Here is a 19,160-nt window from a genome sequence, read left to right as displayed (position 1 = left end):
GGCTCTGTGTGAGCGTGCGTCGCCTGTGTGTATTTGTCAAAATAGTCGAGAATCAGAGAGAAGAAACGCAAGGGAGGCGCAGAGAAATCGCGGGAAATACACCGGCGTTTCATTTTGCGGTTCTGAGAAGTTCTCCGTTCATTCTAGTACACGGCTAAAAACGTAAATCACGTGACCACACACACACTCTGCCAAGAGCTGCAGCCAGTAGTTCAGCGGATGAGCATAAACCCCAGGTGAGAGTATAGTGCATGTCAGACAGTTCATCTGCTGGATATCATCTCACTCAAGTTGTTAAATGTGATATTGAATTCATCTTGTTGTTTTGGCTGAGTGCAAAGATAAGCTAATATATTAATTTATGTAACCACGTACACTGAATCTGCACATTGACTGATTGCTTACATTTATCATATAAGTTTATTGTACGTTATACTGTTATAATGGCTATTATTGATTATTAAAACATGAGTGTGTGTGAATGAGTGTGTATGGGTGATTTCCAATATTGGGTTGTGGCTGGAAAGGCATCTGCTGCATAAAACACGCTGGAATAGTTGGCAGTTCATTCCACTGCGGCAACTCCTGATAAATAAGGGACTTATGCGAAGAAAAATAAATGAAAGAATAGTGTATTTTTTAGAACTCAACAAATATCTTTATGGACAGTATACAGAAATTAAATTGAGATTAAAGTTTGTATTTATTTATTTATTTCATATATATGGCTTTTGTGTTTTATAGAATATGAGTTGATAAAATTATTGGACGTGCATAGATAGATAGCATTTTGATTGAATTTAGGCCCCGTTTACACTAGTGCGTTTTAGTTTTAAAACGGCGTTTTAGAATGAAAACGATCCGCGTCCACACTCGCGTTTTACCCAGCGTTTCTGAACTGCTCTCCGTCCACACCAAAACGCTGAAAACGCACATCACGTGACCACACACACACACACTTTGGCAATCGCTGGAGGCTGGAGCCCATCTACCCAGATGAGAGCTCTTCTAGTCGGACTTCTCATCAAGCATCTCCCGCTGGATCTAATCTCACTATATTTATTAAACGGGATATTTCATTCATGTTGTTGTCTTTATCTAACGACATATTCCCTGACTTTGGTCATTGGAATCTATTACTTGTTCTCAGGTAACGTGTTTTGGCTGAGCGCAAAGATAAGTTAATGATTAATGTAACCACGTAGACTATTCTGTATACTGACTGATCGCTTGCCTTTATTTCCTATAATGTATAAACTTATTGTATGTTATACTTTTATAATGGCCATTATCGATTATTAAAACTGATATTCAGCAAAAGAGAGGGTATGTTTTGTATTTTCACTGAAATTGAAAGGAGGCAGTTGTTATCGGCTCCGTTTTGTTTTAAATATCCACACAGTGAAGATGACGCTCATATATGCAGCACGACGCCTCAACATTTCTGCTGTCTGTTTAGTTGTTAATATTAAAATAAAAATAGGCAGTTCCTTATATCAAGTTTACATTTTATTGTTGAGAAAGTGAAACAACGTAGCCAGGGTGATGTGAATGAAGTTATAAAGTACACTGTTCCCTGTGAAGATTGACGCGTGTCCTCGGTATGTTTTCCATATCAAACTGAGAAGAAGAGATGCAGCCTTGATCAAACTTGCGAAGTCTGAACTTACACGGAGAAGATTCAGGACTGAACTGTGTGTTAGGCTACTTAATATTGAGGAAAAGCCCCAATCAGAGAGGCGAATGTCTGCAGCCCCGCCTCCGTTTTCAGATGTCTCCGTCTTTCCCCATCCACACTGAGACGGAGCAGCAGCGTTTCAGAATGAAAACGGCCTCTCCAGCGTTTTCGAAACGCTCCGTTTTCGGCGCTCGAGAACTCCGGCGTAGTGTGGACGGATGGCGTAACCGTAGCAAAACTTATGCGTTTTCAAACTAAAACGCATTAGTGTAAACGGGGCCTTAGTGGGCCGCTCTGGCCCAAAATGCCAGGGCCGATTTTTTTTTTGCCGCAGTCCAGCCCTGACTGCTACGAGTGTAGTATTGCGTTTACAGTTTGATGGCATAATTGTGTTTATAAAAACAAAATCAAACATGGAGAGTCTCAAAAACCCTTTTGTATGAGGAACTACTTTCCTGTATGTATAGGCAATATTATAGGCAGTATAAGATTCACCTGGAGAGAAAAATTTACGTTAAATCCAAGGAAGAACTTAAATAGCACAATTTAAAAAAACACTCAAAAAGAAAAGTGCTAAAGAGGTCACATTAAACACTTCTGATGCCAGTCGTTTGATTCCAAAAGGCATTTTGTTCTGTATATTCTGTTCATGCATTCATTCATTTTTCTTCGACTTAGTCCCTTATTTATTAGGGGTCACCACAGCAGAATAAACCGCCAACTATTCTGGCATATGTTTTATGCAACAGATTCCCTTCCAGCTGCAGCTCAGCACTGGAAAACACCTATACACGCTCGCATCAACACACACACTCATACACTACAGTCAATCTAATTTATCCAATTCTCAAAAAGTGCATGTGTTTGTACTGTGGGGGAAACCGGAGCACCCAGAGGAAACCCTCGCCAACATGGGGAGAACATGCAAACTCCACACAGAAATGTCAACTGGCCCAGCCGGGACTTGAACCAGCAATCTTCTTGCTGTGAGAAGACAGTGCTAACCACTGAGCCACCATGCCACCAGACTTGCGCAGAACTGTATGTCTCCTTGGTTGTGCATAGATAAATGAGATATCCCGATGAAGTTAGATGATAAGAGACCTGAACAGTTTTAAAACTTTAACTTTTTAGGTCATGACCCCATAAGTCTTCTGCTCACCTTTAAAAGTGAAGGTCAGGGGTCAGCGCTGTTTATCACCTGGCTTTCTTTATAAACGCCACAGCATGATGCTTTGTTTTAAAGTTCAAAAGGCATTCCTGGAGCTCAAACAGTTAAAGGGGTAGTTCACCCAAAATTATACTATTTACTCACCCGCAAGTGATTTATAAACCTTTATGAGTTTCTTCTGTTGAACATGAAAGAAGATATTTTGAAGAAAGCTGAAAACCTGTTACCCTTGACTTCCATTAGGAAAAGCAAGTACTGGGGAAGTCAATGGTTACCGGTTTTCAGCTTTCTCCAAAGTTTCTACTTTTGTGTTTATCAAAAGAAACTTAAAGATTTATAATCACTTATTCATTCATTCATTCATTTTCTGCCACTTTTCCGGGGCCGGGTCGCGGGGGCAGCAGTCTTAGGAGAGAACTCTAGACTTCCCTCTCCCCAGACACTTCCTCCAACTCCTCCGGGGGGATCCCGAGGCGTTCCCAGGCCAACCAAGAGACATAGGCGCTCCAGCATGTCCTGAGTTGTCCCCGAGGCCTTCTCCCGGTGAGACATGCCTGGAACACCTCCCTAGGTAGGCAGACAGAAGGCATCCGAAACAGATGCCCGAGCCACCTCAGCCAACTTCTCTCAATGTGGAGGAGCAGCAGCTCTACTCTGAGCTCCTCCCGGGTATCAGAGCTCCTCAGCCTATCCATAAGAGTGCGCCCTGCCACCCTTCGAAGGAAAATCATTTCGGCCGCTTGTATCCGAGATCTTGTCCTTTTCAATCCAAAGCTCATGACCATAGGTGAGAGTAGGAACAAATATTGAGCTTTACCTTTCGGCTCAGTTCCTTCTTCTCCACAATGGACCAGTACATCGACCGCATTACTGTTGCCGCTGCACCAATCAGCCTGTCAATCTCGTTCCATCCTTTCCTTACTCATGAACAAAACCCCACGATACTTGAACTCCTCCACCTGGGGTAAGGACTTTCCTCCAACCTGGAGATGGCAAACCACCTTTTTCCGGTAGAGCACCATGGCCTCAGACTTGGAGGTGCTGATTCTCATCCCAGCCACGTCAAACTTGGCAGAAACCGCCCAAGTGCATGCTGAAGGTCCATGTTCGATGAAGCCAACAGAAAAACATCGTCTGCGAATAACAGAGATGAAATCTTGTGGTCCCCAGACCGGACCCCCTCCAACCCAAGGCTGTGCCTTGAAATTCCGTCCATAAAAATTATAAATAGAATTGGTGACAAGGGGCAGCCGTGCCGGAGTCCAACATGCACTGGAAACAAGTCTGACTTATTACCTGCAATGCAAACCAGACTCCTACTTTGTTCATACAGGTACGAGAAGGCCCTCAACAGATCCCCTCTGACCCCATACCCCCCGAGCATCCGCCACGAGGGACACGATTGAATGCGATTGAAACACATGTGGACTGGTTGGGCATACTCCCATGAACCCTCAAGCACCCTGGTGAGGGTAGAGAGCTGGTTCAGTGTACCACGGCCCGGACGGAAACCGCATTGTTCCTCCTGGATCCTAGGTTCAACCATTGGCCGGATCCTCCTCTCCTTAATCGTCTAAGAGTGAGTAAATGTTTTTTATAGTAGTTTTTTCAGCCTTTTTTTTCATGTTAAACAAGACAAACTCAAACATGTTTGGAACAAGGCAATGGGGAGATTTTTGGGTGAACTATCCCTTTAAATGTGGCACTACAATAGTAAGGTCTTCCTTTGATATCGAGGAATGGTGAAACTGATCAACTGATAATTTAAATCCAACATGAGTCACTTTTAATAATTTTTTTTTTTTTTTAAAGCATCTGCTTAAGGCGTAAATGTATTAGCTCTGAATGGCTGCACTCAACTGATGTAAAGAGGCAAGTTAAAGCCAGTGTTTTGTGCTGAGAAATTGAGGTGTTAATTTGATTCATTTGACTGCTTAAGTTGAGCTGCAGGAACATGACTGCGAATTTCATAGTGAATATAATTGTAAATGTGTTTTATTTGAGCAGTTTAATACCCTGACTAAAAGTTCAGTGTCTGTATCTTCTTTAGAATGTTAATGAGGCGTATTTACTAAATGATCTAATGTGGGGCAATATGTCTTCCAGCTATTAGAGACTAATTAAATGGAACTTTTCACTTTTTTTTATGTTACAAAAAGTTGGTTTTGATTTAATAACCCTACATAAGCAACCACTGCCTGTGAATACATAACTCTGATTTCATTCTCGTTACATTTCAACTTTATTCTCAATTTCTAATGTATTCTCGAAATATCATGACTTTAATAATGTATAATTTAGATTTTATACTTGTAACATTTAACTTCATTTTGAAAACGTTGTCTTGATTCTGTAAAATTACTAGTTTAAACTTGCATAACTCTGATTTTATTCTCGTAACATTTCAACATTATTCTTAATTTTAACTTTATTCTTTAAATATTAAGACTTTAATATTATTTAAGTGTTATTTTATTTTCGTCACATTTCGACTTTATTCTCAATTTTGACCTTATTTTATCAATGTTACAACTTTATTTTCGTATAACTCAGATTTTATTCTCTTGAAATTTTGACTTTATTCTCAAAATATTACGCCTCTTAATATTGTGTATTTCAAATTTTATTGTGGTAACATTTCAACTTTATTCTCAAAATATTATGACTTTAAACTCTCATAACTGTGTTTTTTTTCCGTAAAATTTTTGAATATGTTCTCAATTTCAACTAATATTAAATATTATTATTTAATACTGTAACTTATATTCTTGTAACATTTCGACTTTATTTGCAAAAACTTGATTTTATTCTTGAAATATTACGACACTAATATTATTCTAGTGTGATTTTTATTCTCGTCACATTTCGACTTTTCTCAATTTTGACCTTATTTTCTCAATGTTTCAACTTTATTTTTGTATAACTCTAATTTTGTTCTCTTGAAATATTGACTTCATTCTCAAAATATTAAGACTTAAATATTGTGTATTTCTATTTATATTGTGGTAACATTTCAACTATATTCTCAAAATATTATGACTTTAAACTCTCATAACTGTAATTCTCTTTTCGTAAAATTTTTTAATATGTTCTTAATTTCAACTATTCTTGAATTATTACGACTTTAATTTTACTCTGATTATATTTTCATAAAACTTAGACTTTATTCTCGAAATTTAGACTTTAAATTTGAAATGTTATAAGAATAAAAATCACAATTTTAAAGTTGGAATTTCGAGAATCAAGTTGAAATATTGCAAGAATATGATATACAATATTAAAGTCGTAATTCGTAATTTTATCCTCGTAACATTTGATTTTATTCTCAAATTTGACTTTATTCTTGAAATATTACAACTTTATTATTGAAAAACTGGAATTTTAATCTCGTAACATTGAAATTTTATTCTTAATTTTGACTTTATTCTTGAATTATTACGACTTTAATATCGTATAACTGATTTTATTCTCGTAAGGTTTTGACTTTCTCAATTTTGACTTCTTTCCTCAATGTTCCGACTTTATTTCCATATAACTCTGATTTTATTCTCCTAGCATTTCGACTTTCTCAATTTCAACTTTATTCTTGAAATATTTTGACAATAATATTCTATTATTGATTTTATTCTCATAACATTTTGATTTTATTGTCAGTTTTGACTTTATTGAAATATTATGACCTTGTTATTGTATAGCTGGGATTTAATTCTCGTAACATTTCGGTTTTTATTCTTAATTTTGACTATCCTTGAAATATTTTGACTTTAATATTGTATAACTATGATTTTATTCTCGTTACATATCAATTTTGTTCTCAATTTTGACTTTATCCTTGAACTATTGAACTTTATTATTTCATAACTGGGATTTTATTCTCGTAACATTTCGACTTTATTCTCAATTTCAACTATACTTGAAATATTCCGAGTTTAATATTGTATAAGGGCAGCACACTAGCACAGTGGGAGCACAATCGTCTTACAGCAAGAAGGTCGCTGGTTCTTCTCACAGCAAGAAGGTCGCTGGTTCAAGCCTCGGCTGGGTAAGTTGGCATTTCTGTGTAAAATTAGCATGTTCTTCTCATGTTTGCATGGGTTTCCTCGGGGTGCTTCGGTTTACAACACAAGTCCAAAAACATGGTATAGGTGAATTGGGTAAGCTAAATTGTCCATAGTGTATGTGTGTGAATCAATGTGTGTGGATGTTTTCCAGTGATGAATTGCAGCTGGAAGGGCATCTGCTGCGTAAAACATGTGCTGGATAAGTTGGTGGTTCATTCCACTGTGGCGATCTTAGATTAATAAAGGGACTAAGCCTAAAAGAAAATTAATGAATGAATGGATAAATGAATATTGTAAAACTGGGATTTTACTCTCATAACATTTCAACTTTATCCTAAATTTTGACTGTATTCTTGAAATATTACGACTTTATTATTGTGTAACTGGGATTTTATTCTTGTAACATTTCGATTTTATTCTCAATTTTGACTTTATTTTCTAAATATTACGACTTGAATGTCGTATGACTTATTTTATTCTCGTAACATTTCGACTTTTATTGTCAATTTTGACTTTTTTCCTCAATGTTACGACTTTATTTTTGTATAACTCAGGTATTCTCTAAATAATTTGATTTTAGTCTTGTATAACTCTGATTATAATGTTGTAGCATTACAACTTTATTCTCGGAATTTCGACATTATTCTTGAAATATTACGACTTTATTTTCTCGTATAACTGATTTTATTCCTATAACATTTTTGACCTTATTCTCAAAATCTCAGCTTTATTGTCAAAATATCATGACCTAAATATTGAATAATTAATATTCTTGTAATATTTTGACTTTATCCTTGAAATTTCAACTTTATTCCCAAAATATTACTCATTTAGTCTTGCATAACTTTGATTATGTACACAAAATTTTGTCTTTATTCTCGAAATATTAAAGTTATAAAATGTGTCTTATTTGAGCAGTTTAATACCCTGCCTAAAAGTGTCTGTATCTCCTTTAAAATGTTAATGAGGCGTATTTACTAAATGATCTAACGTGGGGCAATATGTCTTCCAGCCATTAGAGACTAATTTAATGGAACTTTTCACTTTTTTTTAATACAAGGAATTCGGTTTTGATTTAACAACCCAATATAAACGCATGCATGCTGCCCGTGAATGGGTTGATTTCCAGTACGGTAGCAGAACAGAAGTGACTCAGAGGTTGTTTAGACTGTGAAACAGCTGGAGAGACAGAGAGTGTTAACAGACGTTTAGCTTTATAAGCAACTTGCATTGCTTTTGTTAACAAAGGCCTCAGTGATCTTCCAAAGAAAAGTCACTGTTACTGTTTGCCTTAAAGGAAAAGTTCACCCAAAAATTAATATTATTCCATAATTTACTCACCCTCTAGCCGTCTTGTGTGTATATGAGTTTCTGCTGTCAGAGAAACAGTTCTGTTGTGGTATCTAAAATTAGCTCTTCCATGCTGTATAATGGTGTTAGATAGTGACTTTTATTTTGAAGCTTACAAAATCCATCAAAAAAATAGTGGTGGTATGGATATACTCACCGAAACAGTTGAAGAATTGCTTTGGGTGTATTGAAATACACAATTAATGCACCATATAAAAATGCCCATTACTTGCTCCCATGCTGTATGTTGTTGTTGAATAGTGACTTTTATTTTGAAGCTTACAAAATCTATCATTAAAGTAGTGGTGGTATGGATATACTCACTGAAACGGTTGTAAAATTGCTTTGTGTGTATAGGAATACAAAGTAAATGTGCTAAATCAAATGCCAATTACTAACCCTTATGCTATATAATGGTGTTGGATAGTGACTTTTATTTTGAAGCTTACAAAATCCATCATAAAAATAGTGGTGGTATGGATATACTCACTCAAACAGTTGTGAAAGTGCTTTGGGTGTATGTGAATACACAATAAATGTGCTATATCTAATGTCTATTGCTTACTTCCATTCTGTATGACGATGTTGGATAGTGACTTTTAATTTGAAGCATACAAAATTCATCATGAAACTTGTAGTGGTGGTACGGATATACTCCCACAAACAATTGTAAAAGTGCTTTGGCTGTATATGGGAATACTTAATTAATGCGCTATAAAAAAAAATGCCCATTACTTACTCCCATGCTGTATAATGGTGTTGGATAGGGACCTTTATTTTGAAACTTTCAAAGTCCATCATAAAAGTAGTGGTGGTATGGATATGCTCACTCAAACAACTGTAAAAGTGCTTTAAGTGTATGAAAATACAAAGTAAATATGACATATCAAATGCCCATTATTAACTCCCATGCTGTATAATGGTGTTGGGTTTTATTTTGAAGCTTACAAAATCCATTGTAGAAGTAGTGGTGGTGTGGAGATGCACTCTTACATGATTGGTAAAGTGCTTTGGATGTATGGGAATACTACACCATAAAAGTGCTATATAAAAATGCTCATTACTTCCTTGAAAGCATTTTTACTTTATTCTCTAGATATTACAACTTTATTCTCAAAATAATACAACATTTATCTTGTATTACTCTGATTATATTCTCTTAACAATACGATCTTATTCTCGAAATATTATGACTAATTTTATATAACTCTGATTTATTCTTAACGTTTTGCCTTTAATCTTGAAATATTATGACTTTTATATTTTATAACTTTCTCATTCTTGTAATATTTAGATTTTATTCTCTAAATTGCAACTTTATTCTTTAAATATTACAGCTTTAAAATTGTACAGCTGTAATTTTATTCCCGTAACTGTTCTGGAAATGTTATGACTTTTATTTTGGTATAACTGATTATATTTTCAAAACATTTCGACTTTATTCTCAAATTTTTACTTTATTCTCTGAATATTATGACTTTAATTGCCTATAACTCTTACATTTTCATAACATTTTGACTATGCTACATAATGATCTTGGATAGGGACTTTTATTTTGAAGCTTGAAAAATCCAAACTAGTAACGGAAAGACCCCCCCCCCCCCCCTCACACAATTGTAAAAGATCTTTGGGTGCATCGGAATACACAATAAAAGTGCAATATAAGATGCCCATTACTTGCTTCCATGATGTATAGTGGCCTTGGATAGTGACTTTTATTTTGAATCCTAGTAAGTCCATCATAAAACTAGTAATGTGGAGCTTTGGGTGTATGGCAATACACAACAAATGTACTATATACAGTAAAACTCCCTTCACTTTTTTACTTTTATGCTGTATAATCAGCCTGATCTCATGAGGAAACGTAAGTATTTTAAGTTTTGTCAGTTTAGTGGTGTTCAGTCATACGAAAATGTACGTTTTTTAAAAGGAGGCGTGGCACCGAACCCTACCCCTAACCCCAACCGTCATTGGGTGATAAGTAGGGCCAGATGGAATCTGCAGGCATTTTTTGCTATTTCTGCTGAGAATTTTGGTAAAAATCTGCGGATTTCTTTTCTTTTGGAATTATTTTGGGAGTATCCAGCGGAGTATCATAACTAAAACCTTAATATAATAAATAAAAAGTAATAAATTACTGAATAAAAACTGAATAAATTTAAATTTACACATTAACTCAAGTAAATAAACAGAATTAATAATGGGCTAAAAATCTGCAGAAATCTGCGGAAAATCTGCTGAATTCTGCGCGCGCAGATTCCGTGTGGGCCTATTGATTACAAATTCATACGAATTAGCCACTAATTCAAAAAAAGTTGCGAATTGTCGTGAGATTGCGTTGGTATATTGCTGTTGGACAGTGTCTTTTATTTTGAAGCTTCGAAAAGCACATAAATCCGTCATAAAATTAGCCACCAGGCATTGGTGCATGTCTTATGAAGTTAATCAATGTGTTTTTGTAACAAAAGTATTTAGCGTTTTTAAATTATAAACTTAAATCGCTGACATCATCTTGCCAAGTGTATGTTCTCGAAAACAAAAATCCTGTAGCATTTTATGTTCATTTATGTACCGTTTTAAATTATTAACATACTCAGAAACATACATTTTAGGCTGAAATGTTCACTGGGGCCAATTTTGTCCTAATAGTTAGGGAGTAGGACTTGTAATCGAAAGGTTTCAGGTTTGACTCACGGTCCCGGCAGGAATCGAAAATGGGGGAGTGAATGAACAGCACTTTCTGTATTTTTAATACCCAGCTGAGGTGCCCTTGAGCAAGGCACCAAACCCCTAATTGCTCCCCGGCCACCAATAATAGTGATAGCTGAGAAGTAATAGCTGCCCACTGCTCCAGGGTTATGCTTACTGTGTGTGTGTGTGTGTGCATGTGTGCTCTCACTTCTTACTTATGTGTGAGCGCTTGGATATGTAAAAGGAAGAGGACCAATTTCGAGTAATGTTGTAGCAGTTTTAAATAAAGAGACTCTTAAAGCCTGGTTTATACTTCTGCTTCAAGTGATTGCATGCAATGCGCGTAGCTGTGCATTTATACTTCTGCGCGCTGTTTCTGTTGTTCTGCAGTAACACAAACAGCCAAACTGCTTATCACTGCTAATCCCGTCATGTAGCATGTTGTTAGGACACAGGGTAACAATCTAACCTGGGGCCTGTTTCAGAAAGCAGGTTAAGTTAAAACTCAGAGTAGTTTAACCCTGAAATGAGAGAAACTCTGGGTTTTCCGTTTCAAAATGGCAGGTTTGTTAAACTCGAGAAAGCAGGGTAAGTCAAGCCTGTTTCTAAAAGAGAGTTAACTTTAACTCAGAGTCAGTTACCGTGGTAACTTAGTCTGTGAATCTAACCTGGTCCAGAGCAGGTTTTATCCTCTAAACTCTGAGTTTCTGTCGGTCTCCTCCCCTTTTTAAAGATGAAGCGTATTTCTCGCATTAGTCTTACATTTCCACACTCCTATTTTAGAGCATAAAAAAGATTGATGGAAACGTCATGATTCACATAACTTTTGAAAATACGCATAATAAAACATGTGCATAACTGAGTAGGTTAAACTTTTATTTGATAAGATGCACATAAACTACGAAGTGCACTTATCAAATTACAGTATGTACATTAAAAAAAGGTTTGTTAGAGATGATGATGAAAATGTGTGTGAAAGGACAAACCAGCAGACTGAGCACACTGTAGAACATCTTAAATGTTGTTTTAGTCATTCTAAAATGCCTTTACTGTTTCAGTATTAGTGTATATTATTATTTACCTCCGAGCGTCTGGAGCGTGTCAAGATCTCCGCGTCTGGCTTCAAACGCCCCCACGTGTTCATTGTGTCGCAATTGTCTTCTGAGGCGCAAGTACATTAATTAAATAAAAAATCAATAATGCAGCTTCTTCTACCGCAGTAAATTCTGTTTTTACTGTTGATATTTGGCACAAGTTATTCAGGAAGTGACGATTGTGTTCTCTTCGACTCTTTGGATAAAAACGCTGCTTTATTTTTAGGCGTTAATCCAGTTTTGCACAAATTTATGTAATAGCCTATATTTTTGCTATTGCCTACATTTTTGTCACACACAGAACAAAGTCACGTATGAGGCTTGTCCTTTTTTTTCATAAATAATTAGCTTAACCTTCGACATGTACTGTTACTAGATTAATGGGATTATTATTCTTTCTAAATTATTTTAGTTCTGCTTACCTTCTTAATGTTATATCAACCTCTATCACTTGATCAATAGAAAGGCAGACACATAACAAGTGCACTGTTAAATCTATTAAAACTGATAAAAGTGTCTAAAAGTTTAGAAAAAAGTAGGCTATAAACGTCACACATTACATTACTTATTTTATTATACTTAAAATGTTTAAATACTTAAAATTAAAAATTACGCATTAACTTGGGCAGCTGTTTTCCCATGCTGTCTCTATTTCACTGATGGTTGCTTAATTTTAAATACTGTATATACGCTCATATTTGCTATAACTTTGCATGAGCACATCAAGTTCAGCCGGAGAAAGAAATGCTGATCTCTTTTTTTAAGATGTTGCCATAGTCACTCGTAATATCTGCGCTCCATTGATAATGCCTTTTTATAGTCACGGTGCGCGCGCTTAACTCTGAGTTGGTCTACTCAAAGTTGATTGACCCAACTCAGATTAGCTGTTCTGAAACCGAAAACTCAGAGTTTTTAATCTCTCGGTAAATCAACTCAGAGTTCAATTTTAAACTCCGAGTTGTTTGAACCTCCTTACTGAAACAGGCCCCTGCTCACCTAATGTTAGGGTTCATAATATTTATATTAATTGCTAATTAATAAACGCATCATGTGGAACTCTGAATCTGCGTCTCATTTCAGAGTCTGCTACTGTCCACCGGAGGTTGCATTTCGGTCATGTACACATGCTTTGAGAGCCTTTCTGACTGAATGAATGAAATATGCTGTTTTCCATCAAGGTAACCCGGGCTGCTGGAATATAATTGGCCAAACTGGCACTGGTTAAAGGGACAAAAATAAAGACGGACGCTCTGGCATGGAAAGCGCATTTTCAAAGCACAATATTTGACTTTAGCATTGTTTTTTAGATAAGCAAGAATGTTCCCTTATTATGTTTCTTAAATATCTGCAAACATACAATGGTGTAGTAACGTTCGTTGTTGGGGGAAGAAGAAGACAGGGTCCCACTTTATATTAAGTGGCCTTAACTAATATGTACTTACACAGGAATTAATAATTTGTTACAATGTACTTATTATGTAAATAAGTAAATATGTATTTACTGTGTACTTATGCATGATAAAATACACATATGTAATTACATCTGTTATTAACTTTTGTAACTACATTTGTAAATACACTGTTGACCATCCCTTACACCTTAACCCACCCTTAAACCTACCCATACCACCAAACCTGTCCATAACCCAACCTCTATCCCAACTCAAGAGCACCACAAGTGTTCTCAAATACATTATAAACACAGTAAGTACATTGTATTTATTTTTTGATGTAAGTACATAGTAGTTAAGGACACTTAATATAAAGTGGGACCGAAGACAGGGTCGGCGATTCAGGTAAGCAAACTGTTTTTATTATTTTCAGTTGCTAGCACAAGTGCAGCAGTGTGTGTGTGTGTGTGTGTGTGTGGTTGCTCTCTCCTCTCCCGACTGCTCCTCCCGTTCTCCTTAGGAAGGGAGTCTCTCCGGCCCAATCACTAGAAAGACAGGTGTTATTTATCATTTCTGATTGACCCGCTGATTAGCCGCCAGGCTTCTACAGTAGCATGCTCTCCCCCCTTATTGGGTGTTCGATCACGCTTACCTCTCCACAAATGGTATTTTATGCTTTAGAAGAGTCAAAAACTCGCATACAGCACCTTTAATGTTGCGTAAAGTTTTACAACGAGACCGAAAGGAGAAGTTTATGGATTTGTGGTAAATGGTAGCATCATTGACTCATAACGATGCACAGCACCTGTAACTGTCAGCACGCTTGTGTGCTTTCAATGCAGTTTCTATTATAATTAGCAAATTAAGTCTAATAGAACAAATTACAAAGAACAAATTAAGCCCGGTTCATATCTCTGTATTGTTCTGTTGATATGTGATCCAAATATTCATATCTTGAAATAGATGGAAAATGACCTGATTTTGCTGCGCAACTATGGAGATCCCATTGTTTTTGTTTGTTTTTTGCCAGCAAGGTCTCCACAGAGGTCACCTGACTGAAAACTAATGCATATCACTGCATCAAAAACCACTGATGAAACATCCAGGATTAGATCACGAGGTAACTTTCGCCTCTCATGTGGAGAATGAAGTCACATGAATTGCTCAGGTGTGATTTTTCAGCAGTGTGTCAAAATCTTGATGGTTCCGTGGGTCACAATTATCTAATCTGATCCTTATTTTTTTATTTTCCATTGGATTCGGGTCAGGTGATTGGCTGGGCCATTCTACAGCTTGATTAACCTTCTCTGAAAGCATTTGAGAGTTTCCTTGGTTGTGTTGTAGATCATTGTCATGCTGAATTGTCCACCCTGGGTTCATCTTTGTCATTCTGCTAATGTAGATGTTGGACTGAAGCAGCTGATATTCATTTACACTGATGAAGGGCAGAGGGTTGCTGAAGAACTACTGAGAGATTTCAGCTGCTGTCTGGGCTTTCACTGCCTTTCTACACCTTCCTTTCTTCATGTGTTGAATACTTTTTCCTAAAGTGATTTCAACTAACAAGAACTAATCAATTTTGTTTTCTTTGCAATTGTGGATTTTTTTGGTTGTTAAAATCCAGTGAGAATTTCAGTCAATAGCACTTTTAGAAATAAAGAAGATTGGTGATGTGTTTAAAACTCATTTCTGCTTGTGACTCTTCATATATTAACTAAGCGTGAAAAGAATGTGCTGTTTGCTTTCAGCGCTTGATATATCTGAGCATTGATCACTGTTCTGTTTTCATAAATATTTATGCTGCCGATGTTCCCCGTCAAGACTTTCCTCAGTGAAGAGGTATGCAAATGACAGCCTAATCTAAATACAAACCGATGTCTTTTGTCTGATAAACAGAAGCGGAGAAGCCAAATAGCTTGTGTTTTCAGAGCTGTTTGTTGTACGGGGAGATGAATCTAATGGAGTTTACTGATAAAATATTCAAACAGATAGGGATTAAACAGATTTTCTCCTCACAGTTTCATTATTTCTGCCTCTCTCTACATCTTTAGTATTTCTACGCACACGTGTAAATTTTGCATATATATATATATATATATATATATATATATATATATATATATATATATATATATATATATATATATATATATATATATATATATATATGCTGTATAGGCTTCATAATTAATTATTTACCCAATTCTGTAGAGATGTAAAATTTGTTGATCTGAAAATAATAAAGAATAACTCGTAGAAAACCAAACTATGTCATAACAGAAATGTTTTAATGCTTTTTGTGGACAACCACAATTGAATAAAACTAAACTAAACTTGAATTACATAAAAAAATTACAGAAATTACAAACCAGAATCCAATAATAACAAATTTTTTAAAAACTAAGTAGTTTTCAAAACATTTAGATATATTTTTGCATTATAAAATGCTTAGTAAATATTTTTAAAAATCTATTGATTATAATAAGAATAATATTAATAATAATAATAAAACAAATAATAAAACCAATGTTATTGAATTTACCACAACATGATCGTTTGATCGTTAGTGGTTGAAAATGCAATTATTATTATTATTATTATTATTATTATTATTAACATATAATTATAATAATAATAAAATAATAATAATAATAATATGTCTCTTATTTGTATTTTTATTGCTTTTATTTTATTATTATAATTTTAATAAACATGACATTTTACTAAAATACAAAAAAATTCATCTTTAGTAGTTGAAAATTTATTATTATTATTATTAATAGTACAGTAGGTAGCACAATCTCTTCACAGCAAGACGGTCGCTGGTTTGAGCCTCGGCTGGGTCAGTTGGCATTTCAGTGTGGAGACTGCATATTCTCCCTGTGTTGGTGTGGGTTTCCTCCAGGTGCTCCGGTTTCCCCCACAGTCCAAACACATGCGCTATAGGGGAATTAATTCAGCTAAATTGTCTGTAGTGTATGAGTGTATGAGAATGAGAGTGTATGGATGTTCCCCAGTGATGGGTTGCAGCTCTAAGGGCATCCGCTACATAAAACGTATGCTGGATAAGTTGACGGTTCATTCCGCTGTAGCGACCCCTTATTAATAAAGGGACTAAGCCGAAAAGAAAATGAATGAATGAATGAATAATAGCAATAATAATAACGATGATGATGATGATGATAATAATAATAATAATAAGAAGAAGAAGAAGATGAAGAAGAAGAAGAATTTTTTTGTTTTTATTTTTATTACAATTTGATTAAACATGAAAATTTGAACTATTGAAAATCTAAATAATATGTTGTGATAAAACAAACATTTTATCTTTGTCATATTTGTAAAACATGCATGTATAACATTTTCTGAGCTACTTTAACTCTCTTCTGAGTGTTTCCATTGTGATGCGCTGATGTTGTTTACATAGACTGGAGCTGTAAATTCTGTCCGAGCCGCTTGAACTTCAGGCTAAGAGGCAGATTAGGATTGTTATGAAAGTACAGCGATGGAAACGACCACAGGGTTTTTTAGCATGCATATGCAAAAATGATTCAGCTGTGCAGGTGGATGTTTTCTCTGAGATGAGTTTGGCAGGTTGATAGGAATGAATGGTTTCGCTGCTCTATTAATCTCACTCTGTGCCTGGAAAACTCACTGCTGGCGGGAGAAAGCGTTGTTTTGCTTTGCTTCTGGATGTGCTGCAATCAATCCCGGACTATTCCAGCATACAGAAATGCAATTGCATTTAAATAAAAATGAAGTCACAAATGTTAGAAAATTTGAATGAATGTGAATCTTTACAATGGCTGCCTCAAATATTTACATTTATATTTAGTTATTTAGCAGACGCTTTTGTTCAAAGTGATTTGTTTGTCAAGCTCACTCACCTGTGCTTTATAAATGCACATTTTTAGAAATAAGTGAACCAGTTAAACTCCGCGGACCCGGGTTTTCTTTAAAATTATATCAAATTTTTGCATTTACACCTCAGCATGTGGATTTTAATAGCTTTTAAATTTGGGTCGGCAAAATCCAGGCGGAAATCCCAAAATAGCAGTAACTGGTTCAAATAAACTTCAAATAGAGTTTAACTGGTTCAAATATGTATTGTGTGAATATAGTTGAAGTCAGAATTATTGGCCCCTCTTTGAATTTTTGTCTCTTTTTTTTACATATTTTACAAATTATGTTTAACAGAGCAAGGAAATGTTCACAGTATGTCTGATAATATTTTTTCTTCTAAAGAAAGTCTTATTTGTTTTATTTCGGCTAGAATAAAAGCAGTTTTTCATTTTTAAAACACATTTTAAGGTTAATATTATTTGCCCCTTTAAGCTATATTTTTATTCTATAGTCTACAGAACAAACAATCAATATTCAATAACTTGCCTAATTACCCTAACCTGCCTAGTTAACCTAATTAACCTAATTAAGCCTTTAAATGTCACTTTAAGCTTTATAAAAGTGTCTTAAAAAATATCTAGTCAAATATTATTTAATGTCATCATGGCAAAGAGAAAATAAATCAATTATTAGAAATGAGTTAGTAAAACTATTATGTTTAGAAATGTGTTAAACAAATCTTCTCTCCGTTAAACAGAAATTGGTGAAAAAAAATAAACGGGGGCTAATAATTCTGATTGCAATTGTATATACATTTAGTTAGTTAGTTAGTTAGTTGGTTAGTTGGTTAGTTAGTTAGTTAGTTGGTTAGTTCTTTGGCTGATATACACAGCGAGTACGTTTACACCGATACTTTGAATTTAATATAATTAAGCCAATACTTTGATTTAGAGCAATGGTTCTCAAAGTGGGGGTCGGGACCCCCCGAGGGGTCGCAGGACAATGAAGGGGGGTCGCCTGGTGGTTTCCAAAAAGTCTATTTATTTTTATTAAACCATAAGAATTACCATATTTTATCCATAACCTTCTGAAGAGAAAAAAATATTTGTTTATACCATATATAGTTACTATAGTAGCTTATAGTTACTACTTCTATTGTATTAAAGACACAGCAATAGCGTCAGATGCAGCAGATTTCATAACACCTGGTTAAACTTTGTGACCCATTTACAGCTCTCATACATTAAAAAAATTATAAGAAGAATAGACTTGGGTCCATTGGTGTGTGTGTGTGCCATTGCATGCAAGGTTTCTGTATTTATAACCACCTCAGAGGATATTGGGGGTCACGAGTCACTGCATTGTCATTTGAAAAGTTTGGGAATGCCTGATTTAGAGTGTAGCTTGTAAACAGCAATTTTGGATTAATCCGAATGAACTCATAATCAAACTAAAAAGAATTAGCATGAAGGCATGTGGAGTATTTCTCTCTTTGTGTCATGTCCTTTGGTTTTTTGAGAAAAAAACAATTAGAGTCTTATCTCCCATTCCCTTTAAGAGTCAGTTGCATTTGCTATTTAAATGGCGGACTTTGTAAGTGGAAAAACTGAATGCTTCACTAGCGAGAAAACAGTAAACAGAGCAACTGCAGCGCGAGGATAAAGAAGCAGCCTCCTCTATTCAACCTCTTTACTTTCACTTTCTATTTCTCTCTTTCGTTAATAAGGAAAGAGACATCAATTAGTCTACATAATTAATTTTGTTTGTTAAGTGCAAAGATTTGTTTCAAAACTATTTCTAAATTCAGTCCTAATCTCCAGCAAACGAATAAATAAACAATAATAACAAAGTCAAAAAAACAGAGTCACATCCAAATACACA

At 35.2% G+C, this 19,160-nt stretch overlaps 1 protein-coding gene across 10 annotated transcripts in view; it reads left to right on the top strand.

Annotated features, from left to right (window-relative positions):
* The window catches only part of tnca (tenascin Ca), a 315,748-nt gene that overhangs the window by 147,634 nt on the left and 148,954 nt on the right, over positions 1-19,160 (top strand). For 6 of the 10 annotated variants that reach the window (XM_087253038.1, XM_087253037.1, XM_087253036.1 and 3 more), the window contains one exon: positions 4,183-4,428. The exons of the other annotated variants lie outside the window; for them this stretch is intronic. The gene's annotated coding sequence lies outside the window, so the exon portion shown is untranslated. The remainder of the gene's footprint in view (positions 1-4,182; positions 4,429-19,160) is intronic. 10 annotated transcript variants of the gene reach the window in all.

The sequence above is a fragment of the Danio rerio genome, chromosome 5, assembly GCF_052040795.2.
Source record: "Danio rerio strain M-AB ecotype USA chromosome 5, GRCz13ab, whole genome shotgun sequence".
NCBI lineage: Eukaryota > Metazoa > Chordata > Actinopteri > Cypriniformes > Danionidae > Danio > Danio rerio.
This window is presented reverse-complemented; position numbering and strand designations above follow the sequence as displayed.